Below are 10,000 nucleotides of genomic sequence, written 5' to 3' on the forward strand. Positions count from 1 at the left end.
GCAGGGCAGAAAAACTGTGCAGGTTGTCTACACTAAAGCCGGCCATACACGTGCAGTTTTAACTGACAGTTATGACTGTCCAGTTATAACTGCCACAGTTTAAACTGACGTCAGTTAAAAATGAAATGCACACACACACACAGTTCAATCCCTCAGTTTTACCATGGATTCCGAGAAGTACGATCTTGCCGCTCTCTGTGTCTTCTTTGTAATGCTACAGACAAAAAGAAAAAATAAAACTAAAAAGCCTAAACAGTGGTGCAAAAAGTGGTTACTGAGGCGAAATCAATGTTCTGATATTAAATATTAAAGGAATTAAGTGAAGAACCAATTGATTTTCTCAATTATTTGCGCATGACTGAAACAGTGTACCAAAAGTTGCTTTCGCTTTGTTTACGTGCTATCTGAACAAACTGCACTCATTGCTACCACCTGTAGAAATGAGAAGTTGAGAACTGTACAGTTACGAATCCCCACACACGCTCAGTTCAGTTACTCCTTTCAGTTACTCCTGACTGAGCCGGTCAGTGACGCAGTAGCTATGGCTTGAGAAAGATGTCCGTCCAGGTCATTTAAAAGTGAACGTACGTTCGATAACACGTCCGAAGGACTGGTACAGCGGCTAATAGCTTATAAAAAGACGGGGACCCTCTCTATAGATCAATTAAGGGCAGGTAGGAAGATCTCCAATAATAACTTGACAGTGATTCAAAATGAACTCGTATCATTATTGTAAAAAAATAGATAAGTGATAAATCCCTGTCAAACGTGACAATTGGAAGCCGCTGCCAACTGTACTTGAATGGAGTTACCATTTCTAAGATCATCCACGACATTGAGATGTTCTGCTAAATCTGTTCTGAAGGTCATATTAAAGAAAAGCTTTTGAAAGCTTGCAAATCAGCCAAAGAACCGAAGGCGGTAAGATTTCGCTACAATTCCGAGCAGTAAAGTTAAGCAATGTGTGGTCTGTTCATTGGTAGGATTAATACTCCATCCTCGTAAGCAGAATCAGTCGACCTTAGGAATCTGGTGTTATCGGCCGTGGATCGCAACGAGACTCGAGGAGACTAAGGAATGAGGAAGATTTTCACTCTTAGGGGCTTTTCATATCGCCTCTCTTCTCATTATTAGGGCAACACTAGCTGGGGATCAGATAGGGCAGTTGAGGCCAAAATTCATCGGGAAAACAGGCATCCCAACCCTCAATGAATATTTACAGAGGAGAAACAATAAGACACCTCATGTCATTTTACTTCTGCTGCCTTTTGATCCAAGCCAAGTCAATTATTATATCAGTTACAAATGAATTTTCATTCAGAGCTGTTGGTTGAGTGGTTATCGTGATTTTTTTTTTTTTTTTTTTTTTTTTTTTTTTTTTTTTTTTTTTTTTTTTTTTTTTTTGTAGTTCCCATTGACTGGGGAGATGGAAGTACTGATGTAAAAACTTGTGCTGATTTGCGCAGCAGTAAGGATTTTGGCTTATAAGGAATCAGGATTTTGGTTGGTCAGCGCAAGCAAGTCTCTCGGTGTTCTGTTTCAGTCATGAAAGCTGTGACGTGTGAATACGAAACGAGCAAACCCACTTCAAGACATGTTTTCCATATGCGAAATATAATGTTACATTCTCTGTGGTATGTACTTTGCTTTTATGCTGTTTTGCCGAGTATTATATTCTAATAATACTTTTGGAGCTTCCTTGTTTTTAGCCATATGTTCCCGGAACATCTTTCAAGTTATTAGCTACACACTTAAACACACGCAGACAGACACGAACATCAATGAATGAAATAAACATCTTCACATAAATGAACACAAAGCTCTACTGTCATTTAAGTAAGTAAATACTTCGGTAAATGACCATTGGTGGGGAAATCCTGACCATGACATTTTGTATCTCTGCTTTCCTCCTGTTTGAAATAGAGGCGAATCCTTTAGCCGACAGAAGTATCAGAGATTTAATGTGAATGAGAACGAAATCAACATTCCCGAAGCGCTCTGTGGCAGACACCTGCCTCCTCAGGACCCTCTTCCTCACGAAGGAATTTGCCTAACCATTTCTTCTGCTGGTTAGGCAACGGGGTCACTGATCTCACCTTAGATTCAAATGCTTGACGAGACATTTTGTTTTGGGATTCTGTGTATGTGTGTGTGTTAGTCGGTCTGTCTGTAAGGGAAAAATATCTTTTGGTTCTTCTTCATTAGGAACTTGAATTTCTATTTTTGCCATTGTTGTGCATACCACTCATGGACTTAAAAATATTTGCTGTTAAGGTTTTTATCTCTCTCTCTCTCTCTCTCTCTCTCTCTCTCTCTCTCTCTCTCTCTAATACACGCCATACATTTTATCCGAGGCCTTAAATCATGTAGAAAAACTGTGAATTTATTGGCATTCAGGGCTACTTTGTGGAAAATGATCACGTTCATACAAAGAAAAATTTAGTTATAGTAAAGAAAATTTCAACGTATAGTGCTGCGTTCATGTTGGCAGACTCAGTTGGCCTTGAACTACTTGAGTAACTAAATGACATTATCCTAAAGGGCTGGGTGCTTTTCTCCTGCTCGTGGAAAAACAGTCATTGTATATATTAGTTGGCTGTTGGCGGTGTTTTGACTTCGGTAGGACGCTGTTGCTGTTTAATCTATTGCCAACATTCACTTAGAGAAAACTAAAGCGGCCATAAATTTGTCAAGCATGTTGAGGAAAATCACAACACTCAAATGTGAGAAATGATTGCTCAGAGAGATGAAAATAACCCGACACCGAATAATGGAACGAAAATGAGACTAAGCTCAATCAACAAATAGATCAACATTTTCATAAATAAACAACAGTGAGGGTAAAGGGAAGCATGAAAAATACTGTTGAGATTACCGAGATCAGAAGCTGGTTTACATATATGTAAAGTCTTCAGTCATTTGTTAATCTCTTCTCTGACTTCATTACAAAACGTCTAGCGAACTGAAATTCCATTACAATGTCTAGAGAACTGAAATTCCGAGTCTCTTGAGGAGAAGTGCATGTGAACTTTTAGAGATAGGAAAAGAAAGATTCGCCTCAGCGCCTCTAATTCCACCGTAATTAGCCCGGTCACATACTCGGTTTTCCTGTTTCTGATTCTGGGTGCAATAATCTCAGATTGCGATTAAGAGAAATGACAACCTTTATTCATGTGTTCTGACATCCGCCCTGTACATGAACCACTTCATTTCTGATTCGTGAGTTTCCTCGTCTTGCTTGTATTTTTAGTTGTCTTTAAAAGAAAACTATTGCGTCGACTTTGTCTGTCCGCCCTCAGATCTGAAAATCTTCTGAGGCTAGAGGGCTGCAAATAGGCATGTTGATCATCCGCCCTCCAATCTTCAGACAAACCAAATTGCATCCCGATAGACTCAGTCGTGTTTATTTTATTTAAGGTTAAGATAGCCCTAATCATGCCTCTGGCGACGCTATAGGACAGGCCACCACCGGGACGTGGCTGAAAGTTTCAAGGGCCGCGGCTCATATAGAACACTCGATTGATTGCGCCGAAGCATTTTTTACTTGGTTGTTTTAACAACTATGTCAACTTCATAATGTATATTTATATTAAGGATGATATCCTGAGATAAAAGTACCAAGAACAACGCGTGAGTACCAACCAGGCTAGTAAAAGTCTCCAGCTTGTGAAGGTCAGTCGTCAGTCAGTGTTTAAGAACGTCATATGTTTGACTCATCATGAGTAGAAATTAAACCTTTGTGGAGATTTTCAGTTGACAACAGGAAGAAGCATCAAACGGATGATTCATTTTAGCTTTCAGTCTTTTTCAAAGACCTTTTATGTAACGGGGAAACTTAAGAAGTTTTGGTGAAATGACGGACACTTCTGTAAAATCAATTTCTTTAATGCGCTAAGGCAGTGTATTGCTCGATGTGCAATATGTTGTAGAAAAGATACGCTACATGTAGTGTGAATAACATTTGTTCTTCAGTCTCTCTTTGCACTGGAATTGGACAGTAGATATACTACGAGAGACGGAATAGTGTAGTTTAGAGAGCGTTGGTACTTTGCTTATGTTTCGATATGATGCAATGCGTTGGTGGTCATAAAGAGAAACTGCGAAGCTCGGCAAAAGAGTTGGAAAATGTTTGTACCAAGACAAAACTGAAAGCGAATTTTAGTAAGAATTAAGGCCTTGAAGGCGAAAAAAAGTCATGAAGATCGGGTACTGTATGTATCTTTGGAAGGAGGAAAGATGACTGCGAGGGATTGAATAGATATTTGGGGATAACTGTCGCGAATCATCGCTGGAAGTTTCGGAAAAGATGGGATATGGGAAGGGAAGCAACGACTCTTGGGACGGTGATGATGAAATTAGTAAGCTTACTCTAGATGAAATTAGTAAGCCTACTCTATAATGTCTTGTAGGAAAGCGTAGAATGAAGACCTGAATGAAAAGAGCGGAAGCTGTTAACAAAAATTGCTCTCAAAATATCTGAGGAGTCGAAAAGATGCGAGGTATCGATATGCAATTGTGGTAAATAAAAATTAGCATAATGGAAAGTAGGAGGTATTTTTCAATAATTTTGCAAATATATATATTATATATATAGAATTAATATTATATAATAATAATATATAGTATATATATGAATATCTATAATTTTTTAACAAATAAATATATATATTATATATATATATATATTATACTAGTATATCATATTAAATTTTATATATATATATATATGATATATATAATATTATATATATATTAAATATTATATATATAATATATATATATATATATATATACCATTATATATAAGATTTATAATATATTACATATAGTATATATATAATATAATATATATTATATTATATATTAATATATATATATATAGAATATAGAATCTACTGGTCACATTTTTTCCAGAAACATATGCAACTGTAATACCTACAATGCCCTCTGAACTTCATGAATTCTTTGCTCTTTTTTGGATACGCTTGTCACCACAAAGCCTGAAGATCCAAGTTCAAAAATTTCTTTGAACTTGGATCTTGAGGCTTTGTGGTGACAAGCGCATCCAAAAAAGAGCAAAGAATTCAAGAAGTTAAGAGGGCATTGTGGCTATTATAGTTGCATATATATATATATATACACATATCTATTATGAATATTTAATATATATATATATAAATTATTATAATATTATAATATATGGTTAATAACACTAAGAACTATATATAGATATGTATATTTGTATATATAGGTATGTATAAAACACATGCACACATAGTATATATATATATATATATAATATATATATATTATATATATATATATATATATATATATATATGTGTTGTGTGTGTGTGTGTGTGTGTTGTGTGTGTGTGTGTGTATATGATAATGAATGTAATTCTTGCAAAGAGAAAGACGAGTACGCCTTCATTAAATAAAAAAATTGTACTGTGTGAAGTGACAAGGGACAACGGGAAAATAAGAAGGAAATAAGACCATTACACAGAAAACTGTTCTTGATGCCCAGTGAACATTATTGGTAGAGCTTAGAATGAAGAAGAGAGTGTTTTTGTTAATATTAAGTCTGCTAGATGAACAGAAAAAAAGAAGGAAATTTCCTGAGCAATAAAAAATGAATCGTACTCGTTATTAAAAGGGTCACACAAATGTGTGATTTTTGGCCTAGTTTCTAAGAAAAGTTTCCATTTCTCACTGAATCAGTATGCCCGGAAGAGCTCAATCAAAAGAGCATCGCCTGTGGGACCGCCATCATTTCATGAAGTCAAGCTGTAAGAAAATGATTAATGTGGCCATGATCCCAAACGACCGGGATGTTGATATTTACGGCGAGAGTTCAAAGCCCTGATGGCTGATGACGCAACCATGTGCTTGTGAGGATGCAAGCACAGATTGACGCGATTCATGAAAAGTGCCTCTGCATCAAGGCACAAAATCGCCAAGTCTTGCTGGACCGACTGACGTATGCCACGTCATCAGCCGCCTTCATTAACAACAAGCTTTAACACTACACTAATGGGCTCTTTTATAACGGTGGCTGCCCATTATTGCAAATCACAGATGTCTCCTGCGTGTGCATTTTATACGTTAACTTCAAAACAGATTTAGATAAATTTAGCAGTTTCTTCTTAAAACACATTATATATATATATGTATATATATATATATTACTATATATATATATCTTATATATTATATATATATATAATATATATATGTACATATATATATATATAGATAAATATATATATAGATATATATAATATTAAATATAATGCATGGGTAACTGGCATAAATTTACTGATGGTGATTTTATATTTTCGCGATTTTTTAATTGGTTACTTCCTAGTTACGGAAACAATTAGTAGTACAATTTCCCCATTAGATATTGAAACTAAATTGAATTGCCTGTTATGAAACTCAGAGACAAAGTGTGAAACAACAGCTACATTATTCTATTTTCGAACCAATCCGTCGTGGCGGCGCAGTAGGGAAGGAGGGATGGTCGGGCAATAATGCGTCGTCGTCCGAACTCTTTCTAAACCCTCATCAGTAAAGGTCACCCTCCATATTTTCTCTCATCACTTTCCAAAAACTCACACTCGGCCCCCTCCCACCCATACCTTCCCCTACCTGCTCTCTCTCTCTCTCTCTCACCTGTTATTTATTGCTTGTCGAAGCTGACAGTTCGAGAAAATATCTTATAGGATCCTTATGATTGAACTGGAACCTTCGGGTGAAGAATAAGATATCTTTACACGCACTGTATGTGTAAAACGTTGTACAATACAGTTTGTACATCAGTATTCTTATTCCTGTTTCGAGTGTTTTGTTTTCGTTTTCTTTAGAACAAATTTCCTGGTGAATTTTTTTAGTATTAGTTAACTTATGATATGCAAAACAGAAATTTTGCAAAGAATAGGGAATAGTTTTGAGAGTTAATATAACTGCATGTAGTGTGTGTGTGTATGTGTGTGTGAGAGAGAGAGAGAGAGAGAGAGAGAGAGAGAGAGAGAGAGAGAGAGAGAGAGAGAGAGAGAGAGCAAGTATAGCAAACTATTAAATAGGTAAAATAGACTTTCAGGAAGCAAAGACGAAATGCCGGATTATTCAGAAGTGAGTAGCTGTATCTTTTCAACTTACGTGGAATTTTTGTTTTCTAGAGAAATGGCAACGTTTGTGGTGTGTAATGTTATATGTTTTAATGGTTTAATTTCCATTAGCGTAACTTTCCCTATGACATCTTTCGGATTCCGTAATTGACCACCATAGAAAATGAGCTCTCCTCATCATTGTTTTAAGCGAGCAGGTGGCGTTGGCTTCTCATCCCTGACCCTTCGCCGCCCCGACGGAATGATTTGACTTTCGTCTTCGAGGATATGGCTTCCTTTATTCTTTCACTGACTTCCTTCTGTCCGATAATCCTAGAGAATGAGTTAGTCTCCATCATGACCGCTTTTCACCTCACTGAGTAGCCTCATGATATGAAGGAATTCCGACCCTCCAATACCTTTGTCGCTGCTCCTTAACCTGGCGTCTACCCGACCTCTGACCCTGCCAGTCTCTTCAGACAAGAAACATTTTGTAGCTCCGGGCAACGAGCCCATATGAAAGACTTAGTAAATTGGTGGACTCCCGAAGGCAGAGCGACATTCCAATGTCTCAATAAATATCTAGATGCGTCAGCTTTGACTCCCCCCCCCCCCCCCCCCCCCCCCCCCCACCCGCCAAAGAATATTTCGTGACCGAACTCCATTGACTATGAATTGCATTAGGAATCACAGCATAGGTATCCAGCTACTGCTGGAATGAAATTTAATTGAGGGCAGCAGTTCTTGAACGTTAGATGATGTTTATCCTGATCTGTGTGTCGGCCAGACTGTGCCCAAGTCACCATTTTATCAGCTCGCCCACTACACTATGCTCTGAAATATTGCATACTTCACTGCGCCTGTCCCTTGTCTCCTTTGAGGATGATGAATTCTGTTGTGCGGAAGATAGATGGGTGACTGAGCCTCTGTCTGAGCAATGAAAGAGTCCCAATGTACATTGGGCCTAGCAGCCAAAGTTTTGTCAGTGTTTTCCGACGGGTGATGATAGCTACAAAGGGCTCTTCTTTTCAGCTTCGGTGCCTCGTAAATCATCGTGCAGTCGGAATTCCTGTTTGATGCATCAAAAGCGTCAGCGCCTGGACAATATGTTTTTGTTATCATTCTCGTCTTTGTTATCTTTATCAACCTAAAAATAAGAAACCTCGATTTTAAATGCCTTGTTCTTTTTGCAGTTATCACGTTTCTATGTGGGACAGTAACATAAGATTATTTCTTATTATCATATCCTGTGTTCATTAGAGGAGCGAGATGTTAACCTGGCTGGTCACAAATGTCTCATTTTCAAAAATAGCCTCTCACAGAATAGACATAGATGCCTAATCTTAATTTTAGATATCATTGTGATCTTCATATTTCAGTAGTGAACTATTTTAACAGTAGTAGTTGATATAATATATATATATCTATGTATATTATATATATATGTATATTATATATATACATCTATATATATACATATATATTATATATATATATATATATATATATATTATATATATATATATAATATATATATATATATATATATATATATAATATTATCTGAAAATATTGTGGATTGATTTTCAACCTGAGTGTATTTTAAATAAATAACCTTTGCAATACTAACATCAGTGGCGTGATCGGTATGGTCTTGACCTGCCACCTCGGTGGCCGCGAGTTCGATTCTTGGGCATTCCATTGAGGAGTTAGATATGTGTATTTCTGGTGATAGAAGTTCACTCTCGACGTGGTTCGGAAGTTACGTAAAGCCGTTGGTCCCGTTGCTGAAAAACCACTGGTTCCATGCAACGTCAAAACACCATACAAACAAACAAACAAAAATACTAACATCCAGGAAAGTCAGACTTATGAGGTGTATGATGAGTGTGCAATGAGGGATGAAGTCAGCATTTACGGTATAATGATTGCATTCCTTGATAAATAAATGTATGTGGAACGAGACGAGTGAAGAAGACATGGCCATGTGAAATGCCACATATACTAATAAAGTACTCATTCACAAACAGAAAACTGATCAGTATAGAACAGCCTGAAAGTTCTTTAGAACAGCCGGTATTTCTGCCAGTTGAGAACTCTAACGACTCTTCTAGAAATATCAGGATTTTCTGTAGTTACTCATGAATATCGATTAATTGTCTGTTGGTAACGAGTCCTCAAGTCTTTTAGTAAATCGTTGTTATAAAATGATTGTCAAAATCGCTATTGCTTTCCCTGTGGCATCGTAAAGTTACTTGTTTTGCCAAGGTTCTACTTAGCATTATTAGTACAACAGAGTAGCTGTATTTAACTTCTTTGCAACTTACAGATAATTTGGTGCGTGTAAGGTCTCGCTCGAAGAAGAAACTTTCATAATTTTATTTTCATCTTTATATGTATTTCATTTCTGCATATCATTATTTCCTTTCTTCTTTCGCTTTTGGAGGTGGCATATGAACATTAGTTGATATATTTTAGTAAAAACATTATTTTAGTCAAAAGATTATTTCCTTCGCTCTCAGAATTCTTTTTATCATTACCTACATTGCCAGGTATTTTGCATATGGTTAAAGTTCGATACTTGTTGAGATCGACAGTATGAAATCTGTCTGAAACAACGAGTCATGAAAATATCCGGAAAGAGAGAACTGTGAGCAGAGGTCAGTCTAAATCTCCGTGAGAGTTACTGGAGTAATTGTGATTACTCTGAGCCACAGATAAGGGATGGCCAGAAGAAAGATTATCATAAATCAAATGACTGGCAAAAATGAATGTCACATGTGGAAGACCAACATATAAGGCTAATGTAAAAATTCTACCAGTTGAATAACATAAAAGAACAAATGTCTAAGTCAGTAACCTGACGTAAAAGACTGCCATGTGCCGGT

The 10,000-nt window shown here is 36.7% G+C and overlaps 1 long non-coding RNA gene across 1 annotated transcript in view; it reads left to right on the forward strand.

The window, feature by feature from the left end:
• The window catches only part of LOC135217055 (uncharacterized), a 146,095-nt gene that overhangs the window by 80,938 nt on the left and 55,157 nt on the right, over positions 1 to 10,000 (forward strand). The gene's annotated exons all lie outside the window — the stretch shown is intronic.

Source organism: Macrobrachium nipponense, chromosome 19, assembly GCF_015104395.2.
Source record: "Macrobrachium nipponense isolate FS-2020 chromosome 19, ASM1510439v2, whole genome shotgun sequence".
In the NCBI taxonomy this organism is placed as follows: domain Eukaryota; kingdom Metazoa; phylum Arthropoda; class Malacostraca; order Decapoda; family Palaemonidae; genus Macrobrachium; species Macrobrachium nipponense.